This window comes from Chiloscyllium plagiosum, chromosome 19 (genome assembly GCF_004010195.1).
Source record: "Chiloscyllium plagiosum isolate BGI_BamShark_2017 chromosome 19, ASM401019v2, whole genome shotgun sequence".
NCBI lineage: Eukaryota > Metazoa > Chordata > Chondrichthyes > Orectolobiformes > Hemiscylliidae > Chiloscyllium > Chiloscyllium plagiosum.
The window spans coordinates 60,938,066-60,965,955 of NC_057728.1; the positions used below are offsets into that span (position 1 = coordinate 60,938,066).

Consider the following 27,890-nt stretch of genomic DNA (forward strand, 5'->3'; position numbering starts at 1 on the left):
ACATTCTGCCGAGTCCAACTTTGTGTATTCTTTCACATGATGTGTGTGCTGGACTGTCTCCTGAAGACCACTCCAAGGGAGCATCCAGCCCTGATCTCACAGGTCTACATTTCTGTTTCCTGCCCCCATCTCCTCTGCAAAGGCCAGCACAGACATGTGACATTAGCAATCTGAAGGTCAGCTCACCAACTGGGAAAACTAGAAACTGGACCTTCACCAGAGCATGAAATTGGATGAGATACAAGAACAGAATTGCTCTGGATCCCACATGTTTTATGATGGGGCGGTTAGGGTATTACGTTAAAATTTCACCCTTGCTTGTGCTCCTTGTCATGACGGGAAAAAGTAGAAGTGATAAAATGGTAAAATGGGAAGATAAGGAATTTAAAATGTCGGTGTGAGGAGTCACACATTTGAGAGTAATGATGTCCTGATAGCATCATTAAACCATTCAGCCAAATGCTAATAGAATGTCTAGACCTTTCAATCTCCATTAAAGTGAATGTGATTGTAATCTAATGGTCACTGGATTAAATGAACACATTTTCATTATCAACATTGCCTTACAGATTTTTGCCCCATTAGAAGAAAGTGCATAATAGCAATCATGCTGGTATTGACAAAAAATAAACAGCAGTTCCTGGATTTGATTCACATTATGTGGGAGTTGGAAACACTGTTACATCCTCTGTAATTAAATCTTACTGAGCAACTTTTCAAACTCCAAAGAAAGATTGTCACAGTAGGAAACTGTTTTGCCTCAAAGTACATTAGTTTATGCTGTAACCTTCAAAACTTGTGCCCCAGTCTTGGTGTGATTGTTTTCCAAACTTCACAATTCTCTGAAGGTTTTGACATGATTGTTCCTAATTGCTCCAGTTTAATGGTCTCAGAACATTTTGCACGACATCAAATCAATGACACATAATTCCTCGCAGATTGCTCTATAACTGAACACTAATTAGGCAGAAAGATGTTACATAACGTTTCGGATGTAAGGAGATGGTGTTTTCCTCTAATCCTCAATTAGAGTTAATATTGAAAGTCACAAGACGGCTTTTTGTCTTCATCATACACCATTTTAATCCATTGCTATTACTCTGTTTTTCAAACTGACCCTCTTGTAATTTTGGGTTTGTAGATTTTATTGATGCCAATTGAATGGAATAGAGTTTGCACATACCTGGAGATTTTCATCCACAAACACTGATTTCCCCTATTAAAACTAATGGATGAATTTGCCTGGGTTTGCACAGTTTAACTGAGAGCAACAAGGCAGAAAATTTTCTTTTGTCATGGAGCTCGGAATGAGGGCAAGGTTGGCAAGACCACATAACTTACTCGTGACAAGTCGTCCTGTGAGAGTGATGGACTCTCTTTGTATTTATTGTCTGTGTGACTAAGTATCTGTGCTGGCCACTTCAGAGGCAAGAGGATCGACTGCGCAGTTTGGAGGGGGGGAGTTCAGGCCAAGTAATGGTAATGCCTTCTAACTATTAATGATTCAGTCAGGCAGGCATTGCAAAACAACAGTTTTTAAAGCACAAATAGAGTTGTTGTGTTAATTTGTCATTCATAACCTTTACTGAATTCATGCAATACTGAGTTTTGAACTCTTAAATGTCCAGTACTATAAGAACCACACAATCAATATCCCTCAATTAGCATGACTTTTTAAAATTCAGCATTTGTTCTTTGAGGTTCAAGCCCCACTCCAGAGGAACAAGGATTCTAGTGCAACAAAGCTAGGGGATAGCATTGTCTGAGCTATTAGTTTGAGGATGCAGATGTGAAGTAAGGCCCCATTTGCTCTCTGAGGTAAATGTAAAAGATCATATCTCAAGACTATATATCATTGATGTCAAAGTAGGCCATTCAGCCCATCAAACCTGCTCCACATTTCAGTGAGATCATAGCTGACTTGATAATCTTCATCTCCATTGTCCTACCTTTTCCCCATAATACTTCGTTCACTTAAAAATTAGAAAACTGTCTGTCTTAGCTTTGAATATAATTAATGACTTAGCCTCACCGGACCTCTGCAGTAAAGGATTTCATGGACTTACTTCCCTTCTGAGAGAAGAAATTCCTCCTAACTGGGCAACCCATTACTCTGAGATTATGCCCTCTTCTCCTACTCTCTGCATCTACTGTGTCACGCCTTTAAGAACTTATATGTTTCAATAGGATAGCCTGACATTCTCCTAAACTCCAACAAGCACAGACCCCACCTAGTCAACCTCTGCAGTTCCTCTGCAATTAACCTAGTACACCTCCTCTAGACTGCTGCCAATCCCAGTATATCCAAGATAAAAGACCAGCTCACAATTAAAGAGGAACAAGGAAATTCACAGTGGTCCGATTAACATTTACCCTTTAAAACAATACCACTATTCAATGAGATCATGGCTGATCTGTGGCCTAACTTTCTATACTTACCTTTAGCTATATCTCTTAATACCTTATAAAAACTAAAAAAACTACAGATGCTGTACACAAAGAACTGAAGTAGCTGGAAAAGTTCAGCAGGTTTGGCAGCATCTGTGAAGAGAAATCAAAGTTAACATTTGGGTCCAGTGGTCTGTTCTGAGGAAGGGTCACCGGACCCAAAACATTAACTCTGATTTCTCTTCACGGATGTTGCCAAACCTCCTGAGTTTTTCCAGTACTTTCTATTTTTGTTATCAATGTGCCACGATCTGTTCCAATGGCAAAGTAAAGTTTTCAAAACTAAACTTGAAATGGAAGATTCAGAGGAAATTAGAGACACAAATCAAAGAGAAGCATTGTATTGGTCACATGGAGGTCCAGTCCAGAGATGAAAGTATTGATGACAGAATCTCGAATTTGTTCATATTAGACAGTGGATGCATATTTATAGTGTGTGAAATAGAAGGTGAAATACTACCTAGAATCTCCGAGTACAAAGGATTGGGACAAAGTTAACAAATTTAGGCATTCCACCACTTTCAGATTTGCAGATGATTGCATGTTAAAATCTTTGAAAAGAGTGCTCATTCTTTGTTAAATAGCCATAAAAAATCATTGTATTAGGAAAGATATAGTACCCAGTGAAATACCACTGTTGTTCAGTGTGCTATCAACAAAGAAATCACAAATGAAACTGGATAGAGAAAACAACGCAGCTATTGTATTGGAAAATCACTGAATTTGCAGCTTATAATTGGGACACAATAATGGAACACAACCTTTCCATTAAAAAGAGTGAAGTGTTATTGACATGGGGGTGGGTGGCAGAGAGGGATAGGAATTGAAATTTATTTATCCATTTGTGGGATGTGGGTGTTGTTGGCTGGGCCCAGCGTTTTTTGCCCGCGCCTAGTTGTCCCTTGAGAAAGTGGGGGTGAGCTGCCTTCTTGAACCGCTGCAGTCCACTTGCTGTTGGCTGACCCACAATGCCATTAGGGAGAGAATTCCAGATGACACAGATCAGCAAGGAATGGAAGAATAAGAAATGGGAATTACCATAGGCTCATTGTAGTAATGAATATTTGATGTGGAATTTGTAAGAAGTATCAAAGAGCACCATCATAGCCTAGGGTAAGTGTACCCTTAGCAAGAGATTTCAGTGATGTTACAGATACTGAATTAAAGGTATGAGTTTCAGAAAAATTTACCTTTTGTAGATTTGGCAACCATATCTTGTCAGTCAATAATAATACATAGTGAAAGCTGAGAGAACAATTGTCAGTAGGGTAATGGAACAATGGATGTGATCTGCACTTTGATTGCTGACAAAATTTCTCACTAATAATGGGGAAAAGTTGCTAATGATGAATTTTAGAGATGTGTGCAGGAATTTGAACATATTAGTTATAAATACAGCAGCACAAAGCCCTTTTAGCAGTGAAAGGAACCATGTAATAATAGACAAAAAGAATCATAATATTTTGGCAGATCAGCTAAATTATAAATGATCATCTGCACTAATCTAGGCTGTACATGCTGAGAGTTCATTGCAGGCAGTAAGACGATTTAGCAAATAATGGTGGTGCCTGAAATCGAGGTAACTTCCCTCCTATACATCCACCTACAAGTCAAAGGTCCTATGTACAAATGTAAATAACATGGCCAACACACCTCAACTCCATTTGACCTTCTGTCATTGACTGCTCATTAGCATTTAGAATCTGCTGTGAATATGCATCTTCACAGTATTATATTATGATATTAATAATCACACAATACCAGGTTATAGTCCAACAGGTTTTTTTGAAAGTACTAGGTCGCAGAGCGCTGCTCCTTTACCAGGTAACTTGGTGTTGGGTGATTTTTAACTTTGTCCACCCCAGTCCAACACTGGCACCTCCACATCATATTATAATGTCATGGAATCACAGAACACAATCAAAGAATTTTACAGGACAAAAGGACAACATTCAATCCATTTGTGTTGGTACTGGCTCCTGAAAGAGTTACCCAGCGAATCCCATTCTCTAGCCCTATCTCCATTGCCTTCTAACTTCATCACTTTCAAATATATCTTTCTTTGAAACCTCCGATGGAATCCACCTCACCACACACCCAGGCAGTGCATTCCAAATCCGAACAACTCTCTGAGTAAAGACATTTCTCCTCAGCTCTCTTGCTGACAATGTTGAAAGTGTGACCCTTCGTTACCGACATACCAACTAGTGGAAACAGAATATCCTTCTTTACCCTGTCAAAACTGCTCATAATTTTGAACACCTCAATAAGATCACTTTTTAATCTTCTCTGTTCGATGGAGAATAAGCCCAATCTTTCTAATCTTTCCTTATATCTAAGAACCTTCATTCTTGGTATCATTCCAGTCAATCTCCTTTGTACTCTCTCCAGTGCTTTAATATTCTTCCTTATAGAACATCGAACAGTACAGTACAGGCCCTTTGGCCTTCGATGTTGTGCTAACTTTTTATCCTACTCTAAGATCAGACTAACCTACATACCCTTCATTGTACTAACTTCCATGTGCCTATCCAAGAATCGCTTAAATATCCCTATTGTATCTGAATCTACTACCTTGCCTAGTAGCACATTCCATGCACCCACCACTCTCTGTGTAAAGAACCTATCTCTGACATCTCCCCAAAACCTTCCTCCAATTACCTTAAAATTATGCCCCTCGTGATAGACAATTCCGCCATGGGAAAAGTACTCTGCTATCCGTTTTATCTATGCCTCTCATCATCTTGTACACCTCTAAGAAATCACCTCTTATCCTTCTTCGCTCCAATGAGAAAAGCCCTAGCTCCCTCAACCTTTCTTCATAAGACATGCCCTCCAGTCCAGACAGCATCCTGGTAAATCTCCTCTGCACCCTCTGTTTCAGCAACAGTGACAAAGTAAAAAATATCCAGTAAGATCAATAAATATATACAGGGAAATCCATTTAAACATATACCTTATTTTCCCTACAATTGAACCATCTCGAAGATGGCTTCCATTGAAATGAGGGGTTTGAAATGTATGACATGACTAGTTTTAACAGATAGGATTAATACTGGTCCTTGCTTAAGGATGTGGAATTTGACAAGAGACCTTTACAGCAACTTACTAAATATTTAACTATGACTATCACCCCTCTCCCTTCCACCTCAGATCACATCTGAGAACATTAGTCATCCTATATGTCAGTTACATTACTTGAGACACTGAATTTTCCTCCCCATACACATTACCAAAGAGTCTCTGAACCTTCGGGTTAAAAGTGGGGCTCATGTTCTTAAAACTCATGCATTGATTAAATAAAAAATCCTGTGCGTTTCTAATGCTGACCATTCTAAATATTTTGCCAAACTTCAGGGAATAATATTCATGATTCATAGTCTTCTTAGAAGATGAGAGATTAGGATAATAAATTGGCTCATGTAGAAATGTGGAAGGTTCACACAATAAAATCATTTTGTTAAGCTCATTAAGAAACGAGTATTGGTTGACCCACAATGCCAATTGTGTTATGAGTAAGAAAAACCAGCAATGATCAAAATGTATTATTGGAGTTGGCCATGATTTGGGATAGATTTCACAACCTAATGCTCCTGGTCAGCATGCCAACAGAACCAGAAATTGCTGGAGAAACTCAGCATACCAGGCAGTATCTGTGGAAAGAAAGCCGACTTCATGTTTTGAGACTGGTGACTCTTTATCAGGACATGAAGGGGATTTGGTATAGAAATAATGCTGTTTTTATATGTGCACAGGGAGACAGAGATTATACTTGCCTTGTCTTATGGTATATACTTGGAGTGTTTCGTTTTGAGTAAGGAGTGCCATTTTGGGTCACCTTGTTGGAGGTAGATAGCGAAGACCTGAACATATCCACAAGGTGGCACTCAGTAGAATAAAATTTGGTTTCCACTTTGAGGCAATCACAGGCATTGACCTCTGAAAGTTTACCTTCATTCCTGATTTGTTAATAAAGGCTCCATCAGCTAATCTAATTCATGAATCATTTGGACAATTAGGCGTCTTCCCAGGTTAATGACGAGCTTGAGTTATCTCCGTCAGTGTATCCTACTGTAAAGGAGAAATTTAAGATTTGAGACTGTAAGGGATAAATGATACCATTTTGCTCAAAGGAACTTATAAGTTAGTGCCAGTAGAACTTCTGCAGGCAACGGAATGTTAAAGAAACATTCTATCAAGAAACTTTTGCCCTTGGAGGGTTGGGTGACCAGGGGCATAAATTTAAAGTAAGGGGCAAGAGGTTAAGAGGGGGTGTGAGGAAAATCTTTATAATCCAGAGGGTGGTGGGAATCTGGAACTCCCTGCTTGTAAGGGTGGTAGATGCAGAAATCCTTATACGCTGAGGAAGTACTTAGATGTGCACTTGCAATGCCAAGGCACACAAGGCTTTGGGCCAAATGCTGGAGAATGAGATCAGAATAGTTAGGATAAAGCAAATTAATTGTTTAATCTCCAACTGGATTAAGGAGACTTTAACACATTAACCTAAGACGTGGAAGGGACATGTGTGTTATTTGCTGTGTATGAAGGATGATTGGAATGTGGATAGTTAGATGCTAACAGTATAAAGGGAATAAATTTTCTGTATTCTCCAAAGTTAGGCTTTGGACTAGTAACCAGGGCAGATCTCTCCTTGCATTCCTTGAATAAACAATTGTAAAGACTTACACTCCATCTCCAGCAGCAGATTATTTAAAACTCAAGACGACACCACCCATGACTTTTCATCCCTTCTCGTAAAGCGACCTTGTATCCATTTTTCACTGGGACCACCTAAATTTTCAACATGCTTTCCCAATGGATGAGGGTCTACACTAAATGCTGATTTTGCTGAATTACCTCTTTTTGAAAACACTTTGGAAGACAAACTTTCATTATTCAACCGATTTGTGAAATCAACAGAGTCCACGAAAACATAAACGTACAAATGAATGAGTCTGGAATCCATTGCAGGAGAGGAAGTTGGAAAAAGATTCAAAAGGAACTTTTGAAAGGGAAGTGGACATCTACTAGAAATGGAAAATATTTTGGGGCACTATGATTAGAGAAGAAGAGTTTGGCTATTGGGTAACTTTCGAAGAGACAGCGCAAATCAATAGGCTTTCAACTGCACTGAGAAATTCTGTGGGTGGGCTTTTAATGGAAGCCTAATTTGTGCGAAGATTTGTAGCTCGGGTGCTCATTGTTGTGGTTCTGTTCGCCGAGCTGGAAGTTTTTGTTGCAAACGTTTCGTCCCCTGGCTAGGCAACATCATCAGTGCTTGGGAGCCTCCTGCGAAGCGCTTCTTTGATGTTTCCTCCGGTGTTTATAGTGGCCTGTCCCTGCCGCTTATTAGGTTGGAAGCCTAATAAAACAAGAAGTGTAGCATGGGGGTGGTGAGTGGATTAATTAGGTAAGGCAGCAAATCTTCAATTTCTCAATACTGAGTTCAGATGTAGTGAGAAAATCAGTGGCAACTGTACAGGGTGCTGATGAGGCTACACCTGCACTACTGTGTGCTATTTTGGTCTTCTTACTTGAGAAAGGATGTACTGGTGGTATATAGGAGGTTCACGAGGTTGATTCCGGAATTAAGAGGGCTGGCGTCAGAGGAGAGATTGAGTAAACTGGAACTGTACTGATTGGAATTCAAAGAATAAAGGGGGGATCTTATAGAAACATACAAAATCATAAAGGGAATGGATAAGATAGAAGTGGGGAGTTGGTTCCACTGGCGAGTGAAAATAGAACTAAGGGACATAGCCTCAAAATAAGGGGGGGAGCAGATTTAGGATTGAGCTGAGGGGGAGTTTCTTCACCCAAAGGGTTGTGAATCTGTGTAATTCCCTGCCCAGTGAAGCAGTTGAGGCTGCCTCGTTGAGTGTTTTTAAGGCAAAGATAGATGGATTTTTGAACTATAAGGAATTAAGGGTCATGGTGAGAGGGCAGTTAAGTGGAGCTGAGTCCATGAAAAGATCAGCCATGATCTTACTGAATGGCTGAGCAGGCCCGAGGGGCCAGACGGCCTACTCCTGCTCCTGGGTCTTATGTTCTGATGCCACTCTGCAGCATGTCAAAAATGGTACCGGCTTGTGAATCGTTTCTCCATGAAATACATTCCCACGCCACGAATCCTAAAAGCATGGACTTATGGATGAACTCCTACCTTCACGATAAAGTCAGCAGAGAACTAACACCCTGTGGCACCTCTTCACAATCTTTTAAAGGATGCACGCCCCTTTCTGTCAGTTGTAGTTGTGATGAATGTAAGCAGGGTTCCTAGCTGGACCCGATGGCACAAGCTGGTGAGTGTTGTAAGTTTGGTGTTTGGGTGGACTGTGGGCGCAGTGGAGGGCAGTGGAGCTGGACAGAGGGTGGGTTTCAAGTGGACAGAGGTGCAATGGAGAGTCTGGTAAGAAAGTACAATCTCCCTGTTTGACCAGGAGGCTCTTTCACAGTCTGCCTCTAGATACAGCAGTGTCAGCTAATGGCAGGTCTCACCAGTGAAAAACATCCCCACCACTAAGTTCCATGGTGTGCACATTTTGATTAGAAGCACGTGGGAAAAGACAGATAAGCAAGAAAATAGAGATGGCACTCGGTTACTGGAAATATGTTAGGAGGCTGAGTGGTAACCTCATAGAAATTTATAAAACCATGAGGGGCTTGGTTAGGGTGAATAGCAAAAGTCTGTTCTCCGGGGTTGGGTAGTCTAATTCTAGAATGTATAAGTTTAAAGTAGAGAGGAAAGATTCAAAAGGGACCATAAGGAACTTTTTTACACAGTTAGTGCAGGTATGGAATGAGCTGCCAGAGGAGGTAGTGGACTGTTCTCCAGGGTTGGGAAGTCTAAAACTAGAATGTATAAGTTTAAAGTAGAGAGGAAAGATTCAAAAGGGACCATAAGGAACTTTTTCACGCAGTTAGTGCAGGTATGGAATGAGCTGCCAGAGGAGGTAGTGGAGGCTGATACAATTGCAACATTCAAAAGGCATCTGGATAGGTGCATGAATAGGAATGGGTTTAGAGGGGTATGGGTCAAATGCTGGCAAATGGGACTAGGTCAGTTTTTGATATCGACACAGACGAGTTGGCCCGAAAGGTCTGTTTCCGTGTTGTACATCTCAATGACTCTATGAACAGCTGTCTGTTGACACTGGAAGCAGTGCCAGTGACACTGAAGGAACGGCAATCTATTTCCAAGTCAGGTTGGTGAGTGGCTTGGAGGGGAACTTACAGGGGGGATGGTGTTCCCATCTGTCTGCTGCCCCTGTCCTTCTCGATGGAAGTGGTCATGAGTTTGGAATGTGCACTCTGAGGACCCTTGGTGGAGTTTCTGCAGTTCAACTTGTACTTGGTACACATTGCTGCTACTGAGCATGGGTGGTGGATGTATGTATATGTGGTGCCAAACAAGAAGCTGTGTTGTCCTGAATGCTGTCAAGCTTCCTGGAGCTGCATCCATCCAGGCAAGTGAGGAACAAATACAGGAAAGGAAGCCAGAAGAAACAAAAACATGCATGTCATTATATTAGCATGGAATTGTTTGTTTTTAAAAAGGAATTATTATTATTTGGTTAGCCCTGTTTAGCTACAGTTGAAAGGAGCCATCACCATTACATTTTGTCTTGTACAAGATCTCCCGCAGTTGCTGTCTCATCATTAAATGGAAACCTGAAGTTCCTGCTTCAATTATTTTCCTTTTAACCGAACATGTGTCTTTGAACTGTCAAGAAACAATAATCTTGTGTAACATCGTGGTACTGTTTGAGTGACACAGCTCTACAGGATAAAAGATAAAAGATCTGAATTTTCAAAGATGTTTTTATGTTGCTTTCCAGTGCTGCCTGAAGAATAGTCAGTGTCACAATTGACAAAAGTGTCCAATGCACTCAGCCCATGAATCTGAACCTAGTCAATCCCATCAAGATTACTAAACTCTGTAACAAAAGCAAAATACTGCACATGCCAGAAATTGTTTTGACGTGTGGATATAACTGACGAGGCGAGTGGGCAATGAAGAATGAACCATATAGTTGTGGGTCAGACCAGGTAAGGGCAGGACTTTTCCTTCTGTAAAGGATGTTAGTGAACCAGATGGGATTTTACAACAATCAACTGTGTTTACATGGGCTGGCTGTTCTTGCCCACTCCCCCAGAGTTTCATTGAATTCATTGTGCGATTCGCAGCCAGGTTCCCCAGCATTAGCCCAATGGCTGTGGATTACTAGCCCAGCAAAATTACCTCTTCACCACCATAGGGTACAGCTGCCTCTCTCCAATCTTTAGCAACTACTCCAGAGGCTGGAGAGCAATAAAAGATGACCATTGAAAGTGTATTCAGTATTCCTAGGGCCACTCCCTTCAGTACTCTGGGATATAGATGATCAAGCCCTAAGGATTTGTCAGACTTTAACCCCATTAATTTCTCAATTTTCTTTTCCTTTTATCTGATATTGATTTTGTTCGATCATCCTTTCACTAGACCCTTGGCTCCCTGACATTTCTGGGAAACTTTCTGTGTTCTCTTTTGTGAAGGCAGGACCAAAGTAAAGAAACATAGAAAATAGGTGCAGGAGTAGGCCATTCGGCCCTTCGAGCCTGCACCACCGATCAATATGATTGTGCAATCTCGGTATCCCACTCCCTCTTTCTCTCCATACCCATTGATCCCTTTAGTTGCAAGGGCCACGTCTAGCTCTCTCTTAAATATATCGAACAAACTGGCCCCAACAGCTTCCTGTGGGAGAGATATCCACAGATCCACAACTCTCTAAGTAAAGAAATTCTTCCTCATCTCATTTCTAAATAGAGCTTACCCCTTATTCTCAGACTGTGATGGGATGAATTCTTCTGCCATTTCTATAGACTGACACAGAATGAGTGAAACATTGTCATTTATATGTTTCTCCGAGTCAAAGTACATCACGGATGGCACCAACATTATTTCAAACTGAATCCCTTTATAAATGGAGACGGTAATTGGTTTTTGGATTCTATCCGAAGGAACACTGAAAATAAGGACAAGTTTTCTCTGTTGAACTTTGCTGGCAGTTAAATTGTTGTTAATTAAAATAATTAAACATGAGTAATTAAAGATGAGGATTAAATCTTTACTGAATAATTATGACTAAAAGTCACATTGTATGAGTGCGGGAGATGAGATTCCAAGCCCAAATGTGATTCAAAGGGCAAGATCTCAGCTCAAGTTAAAATTGGAAAATTGGCTCTGCATTTTAACTTGCTGTTGGGAATTTAAAAGTTTGCTTCCTACCTATTGAAGTTATTTAAGTTATCTCTCACACCACATTTGCCATTCTTTTGGGCTCCATAAATCTTTCCCTTGTTTCAATAATTTATTTTTCTAATCTGTTTATCTAAAGTAATTTGGATTATTCTTTTCCCCATTGTCTTGTGTGGAGATGGATAATGAAAAAGAGGAAACGTTTTTATTCACATGGTGTCTTTCGTGCCCACAGCACATCTCAGACAATGTTATTACAGCCTGCGAAATATATCTAATACGTGAGTAATGTGGAAATGCTGGAGCCAACCTGCTACCTGCAAACTCCCATAAATCTGAAAATGCTGCAAAAGCTCAGCAGGTCTGGCAGCATCAGTGGAGAGAGGAACAGAGTTAATGTTTCGGGTCCAGTGACCTTTCTTCAGAACTGGAGAACCTATTAGTGCACACTCTCTATTTTCCATCAGCCAACCAATCTGTGAGCCCCGACCTTGTGCAACAACCTATTTACCTTCTCACAACAAGGCCCCGCAGAAATTAACCCTTAGTTTTTTGTTAGTTAAAACTGAGTTGAGCCCCAAAGATGAAATCAAATAAAGAATCTACTGACTGCAAGAATACTAATGGTAACCAGATCAATTGACAAAACATGCTGATGGGAATATAGGAACATGAGTAGACCATTCAAGCTCTTTGTGCTTGTTCTGTAATTCACGGAGATCATGGTCTAACTCGTTACCTGATGATGTGGAGGTGCTGGTGTTGGACTGGGTTGTACAAAGTTAAAAATCACACAACACCTGGTTATAGTCCAACAGGTTTATTTGGAAGCACTAGCTTTCGGAGCGCTGCTCCTTCATCAGATGGTTGTGCTGATGAAGGAGCGGTGCTCAGAAAGCTAGTGCTTCCAAATAAACCTGTTGGACTATAACCTGGTGTTGTGTGATTTTTAACTCATTACCTGATGATTGTTAAAATATCCAATTAATCCCGTGTGGAAGTCAGGAACAGTCAATTATTCCTGTTGAATATTTACAGATATTCTACTGTTAACAATGTCAATGGAGAGCATATTTTTAAAAGAATAGAAACAAAGTAGAGAACATTATGTGGTGAATGAAACATCCTGATTAATTTATCACACGAACAGATAAAAATGACAGCAGGAAAGCAGCAGCTAAAGAAAGCTAAACCTTAATATGTGACATTTGAGGATGAATTCCACACCTCATGCACCCTCAGTTATATGGCTAAATTTCTGCTCAGTTAGGCTCACTCAAAAAGCTCTTAAAATTTTATCTTTAATATTGCAGATTTATATCGATCTGCATCCATGTGCTGCCATCTTTGCAACTTATTTTCCTACCAGCCTTTGTGTTCCTAATTTCTGATTTTTGAAAAGGCTGATTATGGATCAGATCATAATCTCATGCCTGACACTCTCAACCAGACAGAAGGCCTTCAGGAGCTGGGAGTCACGAGGTGACGGGGGTGGGGGGGGCAATCCAGTTGGATCCCTTCCTTCCCCCACACCTCAGTCACAGAGCATCTTTGAATGAGGATGTCCCAGCAGCCCCTCCATGGAAACCACAAGCAAGTCCATGCCATCTGCTGATAACCTGCCCACTACTGCATTAATGCCAGCAGCAGAGGGATGAGACCATGAATGAATCATTTCCTGAATTCATTAGCCTCTTAAGGACCTTAACTGGTCATGGAATGTGACATCTTTCTGCCCCAATGTAATTCTGGCAAGAGAAGGAAGTTGACATGAATCGTGGTTTCCTACATAATTAAATACCCTTCCTGCTTCTAAACAGGCCCCTAGAGTGGCCATTAAATTCAATACTAAGAATATCCTACTATCCCTACGCACCAGTGTTGTTTACGTTTGTGTGTATATGTGCATGTGCAAGTGTATGTGTGTGGAAGTATGTGTATATCTATGTGTGCATGTATGCGAGTGTGTGCACTCATGCAAGTGTGTGCATATGTGTGTGCAAGGATTTGCACAGTGCAAATGTGCGTATGCATATGCAAGTATGTGTGTGTGTGTGTGTGCGTGTATGTGTGTGTGCACATGCATGTGCCCATATGTGCATGTATTTGTGCAAGAGTGTGTACAAAAGTGTATGTGTGCGTGTGTGCACGCATGTGTGTGTATGTTCAGCAAATCTTGCAGACTCAACAATTGACAATTCTCTCCTCTTCTTTAAAAGTCACGCAACACCAGGTTATAGTCCAACAGGTTTATTCAGAAGTACTAATCTGGTGTTGTGTGATTTTTAACTTTGTACACCTCAGTCCACTACCGGCATCTCCACTTCATGACTCTTCTTGTAACATATTGTTTTTCAATGTCCTGAACATACTGATCAAAATGAGACAGTTCCACATGTATTGCAAAAGGCTTGACTGATGTTTGTTTAAAATTAATCATTGTGTTTTTCAAGGCCAGCCTGTTTTAACAAAATGTCAAAAGCAAAAATGTCAGCTTATTTGATAACCAGGTGAGCATTATGAAATGAAACGTACGGCTTTGCTGTTCAGGAGATGAGTGTCACACACTGGAACAGCACTGAAGTGACTATTTACTAGACAATGGTTTACCTTGAAGTAAATAATTGTATTGCACAATGTATATAAATCTCCTTTGGAAACACACGCAAAATTGTGTTTTAACAGAAATTACAACGTCATCCTGTCAGCCGTGAGTAATGCAACAAATGTCAATGCCCTAATCCAACCATTACGGAGTGCACAGGTTAAACTCAGTGCAGAAAAGGGCAGAGGCCCAAAATCATTTGGAATAGATCTGGAAGATGGGATAAAGCTGTAAAAAATTGGACTGAAACATCCAAGCTTCATTGAGTCCAAACTTTACAGTTATGTCTTTATATTTTTATTGTAATTTAATATCCTCACATTTATAATAGAAAGTGCCAGTACAACATTATCAGCCTCTTGTCAGTTGTGATGCTACAGTGCCTTCACTAGAGGGAGATGTAATCACAAATGATATGTTTACATTGGATGGTTTCTCTGTCTCTGGGTTGCGAGACCTGGGTTCAAATCCTATCCGCTCCAGAGATTGGTTAGAAAATACATAAAGAAATGGAAACAGCTGCTGTGATGGCTTAAAGATCATTCAAACTTTATTTTAAAATTTGAATGAGGAAAGACTGAGACACTTGGGGCTGTTTTCATTAGAGAAAAGAAGGTTTAGGGGTGACTTGATTGAGGTGTACAAGATGATTAGGGGGTTAGATAGGGTTGACAGTGTGAACCTTTTCCCGCGTATGGAGTCGGGTATTACAAGGGGGCATAGCTTTAAATTAAGGGGGGGTAGATATAGGACTGAAGTTAGGGGTAGGTTCTTCACTCAGCGAGTCGTAAGTTCATGGAATGCCCTGCCAGTAGCAGTGGTGGACTCTCCCTCTTTATGGGCATTTAAACGTGCATTGGATAGATATATGGAGGATAGTGGGTTAGTATAGGTTAGGTGGGCTTGGATCGGCGCAACATCGAGGGCCAAAGGGCCTGTACTGCGCTGTATTCTTCTATGTTCTATGTTCTATGTTCTAATTGTTAATTCTATTCATAATTTATATTTTCATAATAAACCCCTATGTTCATATTTATAGTGGAAACTACTTATTTGAAAATCTACTCTCTCTTAATCCTCCACTTCATCAACACTTTCTCTCAGTCAACTGCTTTCCTCAATCTCACCTCCCCTCCTTTCAACCTCCCCACACCTTCTCAAGTATAACTTTCCCAAATGCGATCATCTCTCTGGACCAGATTTTCATGTCTCTATTCTCATCAGAAAATCCCACCCATTGCACTGTAAATCGAACAGTTTAATGTGCTAAACAATAGTATATACATCGTCACAGGAATTGTTGCATCACATTTTGATTTAATTTGATTTGATTTATTATTGTCACATGTACCTAGGTACAGTGAAAAGTTTTGTTTTGCGAGCAGTACTGACAGATCATACATAGAACATAGCATGATGGAATAGAGGGAGGAATACAAAGTTAGAAGAGTCTAAGTTGCTCACAAAGAAGGTTCACAAATAGCAAGATCAACATTAGATTTGAAATTTGAGAAGCCCATTCAGCACTTTAATAACAGTGAGGAAGAAGCTGTTCTTGAACCTGTTGGTAGGTGTGTTTAAGCTTTAGTACTTTTTGCCTGATGAAAGAGGTTAGAAGAGAGTATAACTGGGGTGGGAGAGGTCTTTGGATGACATTGGCTGTTTTTCCACGGTAACGAGAGGTATAGAAGTGTCTCCCCAATACACACCCTCCACCCCCCACCAACCCAACCTCCACTCCCGGCACCTTCCCCTGCAACCGCAGGAGGTGCAAGACTTGCGCCCACACCTCCCCCCTCACCTCCCTCCAAGGCCCCAAAGGAAACTCCCATATCCGCCACAGATTCACCTGTACCTTCACACATATCATCTATTGCATCCTTTGGCCCCAAAGGAAACTTCCATATCCGCCACAGATTCACCTGCACCTCCACACACATCATCTATTGCATCCTCTGCACCCGATGTGGCCTCCTCTATGTTGGGGAGACAGGTCGCCTACTTGCGGAGCGTTTCAGAGAATACCCGGACCAACCAACCCAACCAGCCCGTGGCTCAACACTTCAACTCCCTCTCCCACTCCACCAAGGATATGCAGGTCTTTGGACTCCTCCATCGCCAGACCACAACAACATGACGGTTGGAGGAAAAGCGCCTCATCTTCCGCCTAGGAACCCTCCAACCACAAGGGATGAACTCGGATTTCACCAGTTTCCTCATTTCCCCTCCCCCCACCTTGTCTCAGTCAAATCCATCGAACTCAGCACCGCCTTCCTAACCTGCAATCTTCTTCCTGACCTCTCCGCCCCCACCCCAGTCTGACCTATCACCCTCACCTTGACCTCTTTCCACCTATCGCATTTCCGACGCCCCTCCCCCAAGTCCCTCCTCCCTACCTTTTATCTTAGCCTGCTGGAAAAACTTTCCTCATTCCTGAAGAAGGGCTTATGCCCGAAACATCGATTCTCCTGTTCCCTGGATGCTGCCTGACCTGCTGCGCTTTTCCAGCAACACATTTTCAGCACACATCACTCTCTATAGTCTCTTATGGTCCTGACAGAGCAGTTGCCATTCCAATTCGTGATGCATTCAAATAGGATGCACCTGTAAAAGTTGGTGCAACTCCTTATGGGCATGCCGAATTTCCTTAGCCTCCTGGGGATGTCGATGCAATGTTGTGCCTTCTTGACCATGGCATCAACATGACACATGCTCCTTCCCTTGCAGCTCTGTGTAAAATGTAGTCAAAGAAAATATCTCCTCCTGTTTCACCTACTCGCAGACTCGCTAAATAGTGTGTATTGGTTGAACAATACCAAGAGTATTAGATAAGAATGGAAAGGACAGTGGATGCTGTAAATATGAAACAACAGCAGAAATTACTGGAAAAGCTCAGCAGGACTGGTAGCAGAACCATGAGGGACGGATACTGGATCCTAAATGTTAACTTTGATTTCTTTTCACAGATGCTGCCAGACAAGCTAAGCTTCTCCAGCAACTTCTGCTGTTGTTTTCAAGAGCATTATACAATGGCAGTGTGTGAAAGAACAGTGACAGAGAGGTCTCTACCATTGTCAGATAACTTTGAGTGAGTTACATGCCCTATCTAAGCAAAGCCATGAATTGGTATTGAAGATTTGCTAGCTATCACATCCAGGTTGGTGTGAAGGTAAGCAACGAGTAGCTCAGTACACTGTAATGTGTATTGAGTGACTTTGCAGATAATATCACACAGAGAATTGATGATGAATAAGCCACATTGGAGTAGCCAATATGTATTTCAACCTGAGAATGAATACCATTGTTGAGCAGTCAGGCAACTGACTGTGTGAAGTTTGCACATTCTCCCTGTGTCTGCGTGGGTTTCCTCTGGGTGCTCCGGTTTCCTCCCACAGTCCAAAGATATGCAGATTAGCTGAATTGGCCTTGCTAAATTGCCCATAGTGTTAGGTGAAGGGGTAAATGTAGGGGAATGGGTCTGGGTGGGTTGCGCTTCAGCGGGTCGGTGTGGACTTGTTGGGTTGAAGGGCCTGTATCCACACTGTAAGTAATCTAATCTAATCTAAATTTGACAAATGTACTCAACATCGAGGGGAAAGTATTGATGCTTTCGTATATGGCCCTCAGTTTACAGAGTAGGAACAGCAGCCTGGAACATGAAATGAGCAGAGGAAGATTTGCTATCAGAGTGCCCAACGATACCTTGTCTGATCACTTGCAGTCAAAAGATGGTTGAAGGCTTACAAAGGCTGACCAACTGACCAGAGAGCTGAGTTTAGAGTTGGTCAGTGATTCAGTATTCAGAAAGACAGTATTCAAAAAGCAGTTGACAGAGTAGTCAAATCTAAAAACTGAGAATTAGGTCTAAGTAAACAATGATGAGGAAGAGAATTGATCGAAAGCTGAGGCTTCTTGTATAAGGTCATTGATGGTTCTGTAAGGTTAAAGTTGGAGACTACATTACAGTCCACCTAGTTGGCTATTATGACACAGGCTTGGGTGGGAATAATAATCTAATAATGTTGTGGAGAGCAGATCTATATCCACAGATATCCTCAAAGGCTTGTAACAATGTAACTTGTTTTGCTATCAGGCCAAAGGGATGAAAGATTATCAGAGCAATGTAGAGTTGAGATCAGCCATGATGATATTGAATGTGGGACAGGTTAGATGGACTGATTGGCCTAGTCTCATTCCTTCTCCATCTGTTTGTAAGAAACTATATCATGTTTGAAAGAAGAATATCATCTCCTTAAGATTCAGATGCAGGCAGCTAACTACCCCTGCCATAAGCTGCCAGCAGTAGGCATCCCAGAGCAGATGTAGGTAGCCAGGCTAGTGAGGAAGGCTTTTGGCACACTTGCCTTTACTGGTCAGTGCATTGAGCATAAAAGTTGGGATGTCACGTTGCGGTTGTACAGGATATTGGTTAGGACACTGTTGGAATACTGTGTACAGTTCTAATCTCCCTGCTATAGGAAAGATTTCGTGAAACTTGAAAGGGTGCAGAAAAGATTTAAAAGGATGTTGCCAGGATTGAAGAGTTTCAGCTATAGGGAGAGGCTGAATAGGCTGGGGCTATTTTCCCTGAAGTGTCAGAGGCTGAGGGGTGACCTTATAAATCTTACGGGGCATGGATAGGATGAATAGACAAGGTCTTTTTCCCCAGTGCAAAAGGAGAGTGCAAAATTAGAGGGCATAGATTTAAGGTGAGAGGGGAAAGATTTAAACAGGACCTAAAGGGCAGCTATTCAATGCAGCGAGTGGTGAGTATATGGAGTGAGCTGCCAGAGGAATTGGTGGAGGCTAATACAATTACAGCATTTAAAAGGCATCTGGATGAGTACATGAATAGGAAGGGTTTAGAGGGATATGGACTAAATGCTGGCAAATGGGACTAGATTAATTTAGGATGTCCAGTCAGCATGGACAAGTTGGATTGAAAGGTTTGTTTCTGCACTGCATATCTCTATGACTCTAAGTATAATTGGTCTGGCAGGGTCAAACATAAGCAGACCGCACAGCGAAAGGAGCCGATGCCATGAATGTGGTAATCTGGGCCTTTTCCAGGCTGTGTAAGAAGTACAGCATAGTGAGAATCTTTGAAAGGTGGCAATTTCAATGAAGTAGATGATACCCTGAATTTCAAGGAGAGGTGCGGGAGCTAAGTGGAGAGCTGAATTACCTGACGCTAGGATGAAAGCTTCAGTTCCTTCCAAGGCTGAACTGTGGTTCGAGAGAAACCTTCTTCAGTCATCACTCAATAAACTGAACTAGCAAGGATAAACAGATTGTAAGGTCACAGAAGAAATGAAGGCGAACTTTCAGTATTGAGATAAAAACAGTTAAGGAAACATTGTTTGTGATTCCAAAAGAGAATTGCTCACTATTAAGCAGGAAGGTCTGCATATAATTTACAAAATAGAAGATCAGGAAAACTGAGAATATCAGAGCTGAATCCACACAGCAGTTTGTTGGACGAGAAGAGTTAACAACAGCATTCCCTAGCACTCTACATCCAGAAATGAAGCCTGTTAACACTTAAAACTGCTCCTCATCCACTCTTGCAGAAGGTAAAGAATGACCTAGGCTCTATGTTAAAGTGATATTGTTGCTATGCTTATACCAACAAACAGGGACTCAGGAATGGTCCCAATCGCAAAGTTCATGGATCTATCAGAATTGTGTGGAACATGAGCAGCTGAACAAAGCAGTTGAACAGAAAGTTTATCCAATTTCATCTGTGGATGACAGCCTAGAAAACTGGGAAGATCTCAATCTTCACAACGCTAGATGTTTTTTAACAACACCTTCATGAAGAGTCTAAGTTGCTCACAATCTTCATTACATCAGCAAGATGTTTTTTTTATTTCAAGAGATTACCATGAAAATCACATCTGTGCCAGAAATCTTCTAAGGACAATGTCAAGCATCCGAGAAGAATTGGATAGGGTCATGTGACATGTGAATGATGTTCTGATCCACAGACTCACTCAGACAGAATGTGACACTCAAGTGTGAGCCGTGTGATACCTATAGGGGGCAGGATTTAACACTTAACAACAAGTGTATATCTTCACAGCTGACTGTTAAATCTTTGAATATATTCTGGATTCATCCAGTGTTAGTGTTGATCGACAGAAGACAAGAGCATTCATAGGGTTTTCAGTTCTTCCCAAGAACCGTAGATATGATTAATCAAATCAGAATGTTTCTACCAATGAGGGACTCCATCAACTTACAACAGGACAATGCATGGTCCTAGCAGGAGGTATAACAGAGACATATGGAGAAAATTGGAGAGAATTGGTAAGTCACCATGACAGTTAGAGGCAATGAGGAATTTACAAGAGCTGGGGGTGGTGATGGATGGCAGTTATAGGAATGGAGAAAAGCCATAATTATTGTCAGGTAGCTGGGTTAACTCCGAGAAAGGCAGGAGAGGTAGGCAGGTAATACAGGAGTCTTCTGTGGTTATCACCATTTTAAACAAGTGTACTGTTTTGGAAATTGTAGGGGATGATGGACTTTCAGGGGAATGTAGCATGAACACCCAAATTTCTGGTATTTAGACTGGCTGTAATGTAATGAGGGGTACGTCAGGTTCAAAGCGATTAATTGTGTTATGGGATTCTCTAGTCAGAGGCACAGACAGATGTTTCTGTGGCCAGCTGTAAAAAATCAGAATGGTGTGTTGCCTCCTTGGTGCCAGGATCCAGGATGTCTCAGAGAGGGTGCAGAATGTTCTCACGGGGAGAGGGGCCAGCGGGAGGTCATTGCACACATTAGAACCAACGACATAGGAAGGGAAAAGGTTGAGATTCCAAAGGGACAATATAGAAAGTTAGGCAGGAATTTAAAAAAGGAGATTCTCGAGGTATGTAATATCTGGATACTCCCAATGCTGCGAGCTAGTCAGGGCAGGAATAGGATAGAGCAGATGAATGCATGGCTGAAGAGCTGGTGTATGGGAGAAGGATCACATTTTCGGACCATTGGAATCGCTTCTGGGGGAGAAGTGACCTGTACAAGAATTACAGATTGCACCTGAATTGGAAGGGGACTAATAGATTTGCTAGAGCTGCTTACAAGGACTTAAACTAGTAAGGTGGGTGTTGTGTGGGGGCTGGTGGTGGGTGGTGGTGGTGGTGTGGACATGGGGCGGGATGGTAGGACCCAGGGAGATAATGAGGAAAGAGATCAATCTGAGATTGGTACAGTTGAGAAAAGAGTCGAACAGTTAGGACAGGCAGGGACAAACCAGAGAACAAGGTAGGACTGATAAATTAAACTGCATTTATTTCAATGCAAGGGGCCTAACAGAGAAGGCAGATGAACTCAGGGCATTGTTAGGAATATGGGACTGGGATATCTTAGCAATTACAGAAACATGGCTCAGGGATGGGCAGGACTGACTGCTTAATGTTCCAGGATACAAATGCAACAGGAAGGATAGAAAGGGAGTCAAGAGAGGAGAGGGAGTAGTGTTTTTGATAAGGGATGGCATTACAGCTGTGCTGAGGAAGGATATTCCCGGAACTACATCCAGGGAAGTTATTTGGGTGGAACTGAGAAATAGGAAAAAGGACGATCACCTTATTGGGATTGAATTATAGACCCTCTAATAGTCAGTGGGAAATTGAGAAACAAATTTGTAAGGAGATTTCAGTTATCTGTAAGAATGATAGGGTGGTTATGGTAGGGGATTTTAACTTTCCAAACATAGACTGGGACTGCTATAGTGTTAAGGATTCAGATGGAGAGGACTTTGTTAAGAGTGTACAAGAAAATGTTCTGATTCAGTATGTGGATGTACCTACTAGGCAAGGAGCAAAACTTGACCTACCCTTGGGAAATAAGGCAGGGCAGGTGACTGAGGTGTCAGTGGGAGAGCATTTTGGGGCCAGCAATCATAATTATATTAGTTTTAAAATAGTGATGGAAAAGGATAGATCAGATCTAACAGTTGAAGTTCTAAATTGGAGGAAAGCTAATTTTGGTGGTATTAGGCAAGAGCTTTCAAAAGCTGATTGGGGGCAGATGTTTACAGGTCAAGGGATGCTGTAAAATGGGAAGATTTCAGAAATGAGATAATGAGAGTCCAGAGACAATATATTCTTGTTAGGGTGAAAGGACAGGCTGGTAGGTGTAGGGAATGCTGATGACTAAAGAAATTGAGGGTTTTGTTCAGAAAAAGAAGGAAGCATATGTCAGATATAGACAGGATAGATCGAGTGAATCCTTAGAAGAGTATAAAGGCAGTAGGAGTATACTTAAGAGAGAAATCAGGAGGGCAAAAACAGGACATGAGATAGCTTTGTCAAATAGGGTTAAGGAGAATCCAAAGGGTTTTGGCAAATACATTAAGGACAAAAAAGTAGCTAGGGAGCAAATAGGGCCCCTCAAAGACCAGCAAGGCTGCCTTTGTGTGGAGCCATAGGAGATGGGGAAGATACTAAATGAGTATTTTCCATCAGTGTTTACTGTGAAAAGGACATGGAAGATGTAGAATGTGGGGAAATAGATGGTGACACTTTGAAAAATTTCCGTAGGAGGAAGTGCTGGATGTCTTGAAATGCATAAAGGTGGATAAATCCCCAGGACCTGATCACGTATACCCTAGAACTGTGGGAAGCTAAGTAAGTGACTGCTGGGCCTCTTGCTGAGATATTTATATCAAGAATAGTCACAGGTGAGGTGCCAGAAGACTGGAGGTTGGTTAACGTGGTACCATTATTTAAGAAATGTGGTAAGGCCCAGCCAGGGAATTATAGACCAGCGAGCCCGATGTCGGTGGTGGGCAAGTTGTTGGAGGGAATCCTGAGGGACAGGATTTACCCGTATTTGGAAAGGGACTAACTAGGGACAGTCATCATTGCTTTGTACGTGGGAAATCAGGTCACACGACCTTGAAAAAATAACAAAGAGGATTGATGAGGGCAGAGCAGTGCACGTGATCTATATGGACTTCAGTAAGGTGTTCGGCAAGGTTCCCCATGGGAGACTGGTTAGCAAAGTTAGATCTCATGGAGAACAGGGAGAACTAGCCATTTGGATACAGAACTGGCTCAAAGGTAGAAGACAGAGGGTGGTGGTGGAGGGTTGTTTTTCAGACTGGAGGCCTGTGACCAGTGGAGTGCCACAAGGATCGGTGCTGGGTCCACTACTTTTCATAATTTATATAAATGATTTGGATATGAACATAGGAGTTATATTTAGTAAGTTTGCAGATGACACCAAAATTGGAGGTGTAGTGGACAGCAAGAGACGGTTACCTCGGATTACAATGGAAATTTAATCAGATGGGCCAATGGGCTGAAGAATGGCAGATGGAGTTTAATTAGGATAATTGTGCTGCTGACCAAAGAGACCTTGGAGTGCAGTTCATAGCTCCTTGAAAGTAGAGTTGCAGGTAGATAGAATCGTGAAGAAGATGTTTGGTATGCTTTCCTTTATTGGTCAGAGTATTGAGTTGGGAGGTCATGTTGCGACTGTACAAGATATTGGTTAGGCCACTGTTGGAATATTGCATGTAATTCTGGTCTCCTTCCTATCTTAAGGATGCCATCAAACTTGAAAGGGTTCAGAAAAGATTTACAAGCATGTTGCCAGGGTTGGAGGATTTGAGCTATAGGGAGAGGCTGAACAGGCTGGGGCTGTTTTCCCTGGAGCATTGGAGGCTGAGGGATGACCTTACAGAGGTTTATAAAATCATGAGGGGCGTGGATCGGATAAATAGACAAAGTCTTTTCCCTGGGGTGGGGGAGTCCAGAACTAAAAGGCATAGGTTTAGGGTGAGAGGGGAAAGATGTATAACAAACCTAAGGGGCAACTTTTTCACACAGAGTATGGGATGAGCTGTCAGAGGACATAGTGGAGGCTGGTACAATTACAGCATTTAAAAGGCATCTAGATCGGTACATGAATAGAAAGGGTTTAGAGGGGTATGGGCTAAATGCTGGCAAATGGGATTAGATTAGGTTGGGATATCTGGTTGGCATGGATGAGTTGGACCGAAGGGTCTGTTTCCATGCTGTATATCTCTGTGACTCCTCAGGGTGGCAGAGGAGAGGGGAGTAGGAGACTGGGGGAAAGAGAGGGGTGGGAAGATGAATAGGAGAGTAACCCACCCAGACCTTTCTCCATCTGAACAGTTCACCTAACCCGATGGGCAACTCCCCCATGACCAGTCCACCCTGACCTGCACACCACTGGACCGGGTGAGGAAACCCACGCAGACACTGGGGAGAAAATTCGGAGGAAAGAAATGAGAACATTTTGGGAAAAACTGTTTCTATTTTTAGGCAGGTATGGAACGGGGGTAAAAATCGAAGCCAGATCTTTTAGACATGAAATTTGAAAAGTTTGGAGTTTGAAATTTAAAGTTTGCATTTTGATAACACCTCTTTATTTAAATAGCAAATAGGGTTGGAACAGTCAGTGGCAAACAAGTAATTAGTGTTGGCTTGCTTTCTAACTGAAAATCAAGAGCGATTTTTGCAAGGCATAGCTATTAAGGAATATAGGTCAAAGCCAGGGCCAGGAGTTCGGTCACAGATCAGCTATGATCTTATGAAATAATAGAACACACTCAAGGAGGGAAATGGATTCCTCCTGTTCCCATATTTCAGCAATATATTTTGATCAAATAAACCCCTATAAATTCCAGATCATTCCCGATTCATTTTGATGTTCCAGTATGTGACTCGATTATAGACAGTCAAATGAAAGGTATCAGGAAAGTCAAGCTTCCAGAGGCATTTGACAAGATGCTGTATAAAAGACTCATGCAGAAGGTGAGAACACAGGGAGTTAGTGTTAGAGCATTGGCCTGGATAAAGGATTGGCTGGATGACTGACAGAAAGCAGAGGGTCGTGATAACTGGGTCCTTCTCTGAATGGCGAACTGTAACTAGTGGGTTCTGTAGGACCCACCAACTTACAATCTCTATAAATGATCAGCAGGCAGGGACAGAGTGTAACGTTGCAGAATTTGCCGATGATACTAAACTACAGGTATTTCTGGGATAATCCAGTAGTTGAGTTCTTGTGCATGCTGTAGAAAATCACGCAATGGAAAATCACTAGAGAAAATTGCACAATAGAAGATTGCTATACCCATATAGTAGAAAGTTCACATTATCTGAACAGCATCCGCAACTCATCAATTGCATCATAGCATTATACCGGAAATACCTGTAGGTGGGAAAGCAGGCTGTGATGAGGAGATAAAGAGTTTACAGATGGATGTTGATAGGCTCTGAGAATAGCCCAGAATCTGACAGGTGGAGTTTAGATGACTTAGAGTGTGGAAACAGGCCCTTCGGCCCAACAAGTCCATACTGACCCTCTGAAGAGCAATCCACCCAGACCCATTCCCCTACATTAACCCCTTCACCTAACACTGCAGGCAATTTAGCGTGGCCAATTCACCTAACCTGCACATCTTTGGACTGTGCGAGAAAACCGGAGCAAACCCACGCAGACACAGGGAGAATGTGCAAACACCACACAGACAGTTGCCTGAAGCAGGAATTGAACCCGGGTCTCTGGTGCTGTGAGGCAGCAGTGCTAACCACTGTGCCACCGTGCAGCCCACTAAGTGGATAAATGTGAGGTTGCCCATTTTGGCTGGAAAAACAAAAGAACAAATTATTATTTAAATGGAACTCAGATTCAAAGTATGTCAGTGCAAAGTCTTTGTGCATAATTCGCAGAAAGTGGGTTTGCAGGTGTAGCACAGAACAAGAAAGGCAAATGGAATCCTGGTATTTATTGCAAAAGGACAGGATTATAAAAGTAAAGACATTTTGTTCCAATTATATAAGGCACATCTTAAGACCACATCTGGAATACTGTGTCGCTTGAGGATGAATGTGTTGGCACTGGAGGCAGCTCAGAGGAGGGTCGCAAGGTCGATTCCAGAGATGAAAAGGCTCATCCAAGGAGCAAATGAACAGCTGGAGCTTGTATTCACAGGAGGTCAGAAGAATGAGGGGGAAGCTGATTGAGGTGTACAAAATGCTAAAGGGGATTGATAAGGTGGATGTGGAACAGATATTCTTCCTTGTGGGACACTCTCAAACAAGAATAAATAGTTAAGAAAGTTAAAAATCACACAACACCAGGTTATAGTCCAACAAGTTTAATTGGAAGCACACTAGCTTTCAGAGCGTTGCTCCTTCATCAAATGATAGTGGAGGGCTCAACCCAAACACAGAATTTATAGCAAAAATTTACAGTGTGATGTAACTGAAATTATACCTTGAAAATTTGATTGTCTATTAAGTCTTTCATCTGTTCGAATACCATGATAGTTTCACTTCTTTCATGTGTAAATCACAAAACCTTTTTTAAAAAAGTTGCATTCTCAGGTTAGCTGTTAACAATGGGTGATAGCTAGACAATATGTTGAAGGAATAGTCCCCTGTGTTCTCTGTCAATGCCATGATGTTTAGATTGATTCTAATCTAAAAAGTGAGATAACGGAGTTTTACATGAATTCATGCAGTTTTTGAGCTCAGAGTTCTACATGAATGCATGCAGTTTCTGAGTAAAGTGCAATGTAACCCTGAAAGTACAAATTCACTCCACAAAATATATGTGTGCATATGGGTCTTTCTGTGTGTGTGTGTCTGTCTGGATTGGGAGGTTGTGAGTGTGAGAAAGAGTGTATTTGTATGTGTGTATGTAGTGAGTATAGAGTGTCTTAAGTCTGTGAAGGGGTGCATGTGTGAGTGTGAGAGTGGGTGTGTGTGTGTGTGTAGGAGTGTCTGTATAGGAGTCTCTGTGTGGGAGTGTCTGTGTGTGTGTATAGTGCAATGGTGGTCACCTGTAATGTGACATGAACCCAAGGTCCCGGTTGAGGCCCTCCCTTTGGGTACCGAACTTAGCTATCAGCCTCTGCTCGGCCACTTTTCGCTGCTGCCTGTCCCGAAGTCCGCCTTAGAGGATGGTCACCCGGAGGTCCGAGGTCGAATGTCCTGGACCACTGAAGTGTTCCTCAAAGGCGGGGGTGAGGGTGGGGAACACTCCTGTCTGTTGATTGTTGTGCGGTGCCCATGCATCCATTGTCGTAGCCTTTGCTCGGTTTCCCCAATGTATCAGGCCTCAGGGCATCCTTGCCTGCAGTGTATAAGATAGACACCGCTGGCTGAGTCACATGAGTATCTGCCATATACAAGGTGGGAGGTGTTTCCACGCATAATGGTGGTATCTATGCCCACACTCTGACATGTCTTGCAGCACCTACCATGACAGAGTTGTATGGAGTTGTCCTGAGAGCCGGGCAGCTTGCTATGAACAATGATCTGTTCGATGTTTGGTGGTTGTTTAAAGGCAAGTAGTGGAGGTGATGAGGGAGTCACGGAGGGAGTGGTCTTTTCGGAAAGCTGATAGGGAAGGGGAGGGAAATATATCCCTGGTGGTGGGGTACATTTGGAGGTGGCGGAAATGATGACGATGATATAATGTATATGGAGGTTGGTGGGGTCGTTGGTGAGGACCAGTGGGGTTCTGTCCTGGTGGCGATTGGTGGGGTGGGGCCCAAGGGCGGAGGAGCGGGAAGTGGAGGAGATGCAGTGGAGGGCATCG

At 42.1% G+C, this 27,890-nt stretch overlaps 1 protein-coding gene across 3 annotated transcripts in view; it reads left to right on the forward strand.

The window, feature by feature from the left end:
* Positions 1 to 27,890, forward strand: part of LOC122559310 — a 142,139-nt gene that overhangs the window by 79,449 nt on the left and 34,800 nt on the right. For 2 of the 3 annotated variants that reach the window (XM_043708667.1, XM_043708668.1), the window contains exon 1: positions 20,425 to 20,606. The exons of the other annotated variant lie outside the window; for it this stretch is intronic. The gene's annotated coding sequence lies outside the window, so the exon portion shown is untranslated. Of the gene's footprint in view, positions 1 to 20,424; positions 20,607 to 27,890 lie in introns of those variants that run through there. 3 annotated transcript variants of the gene reach the window in all.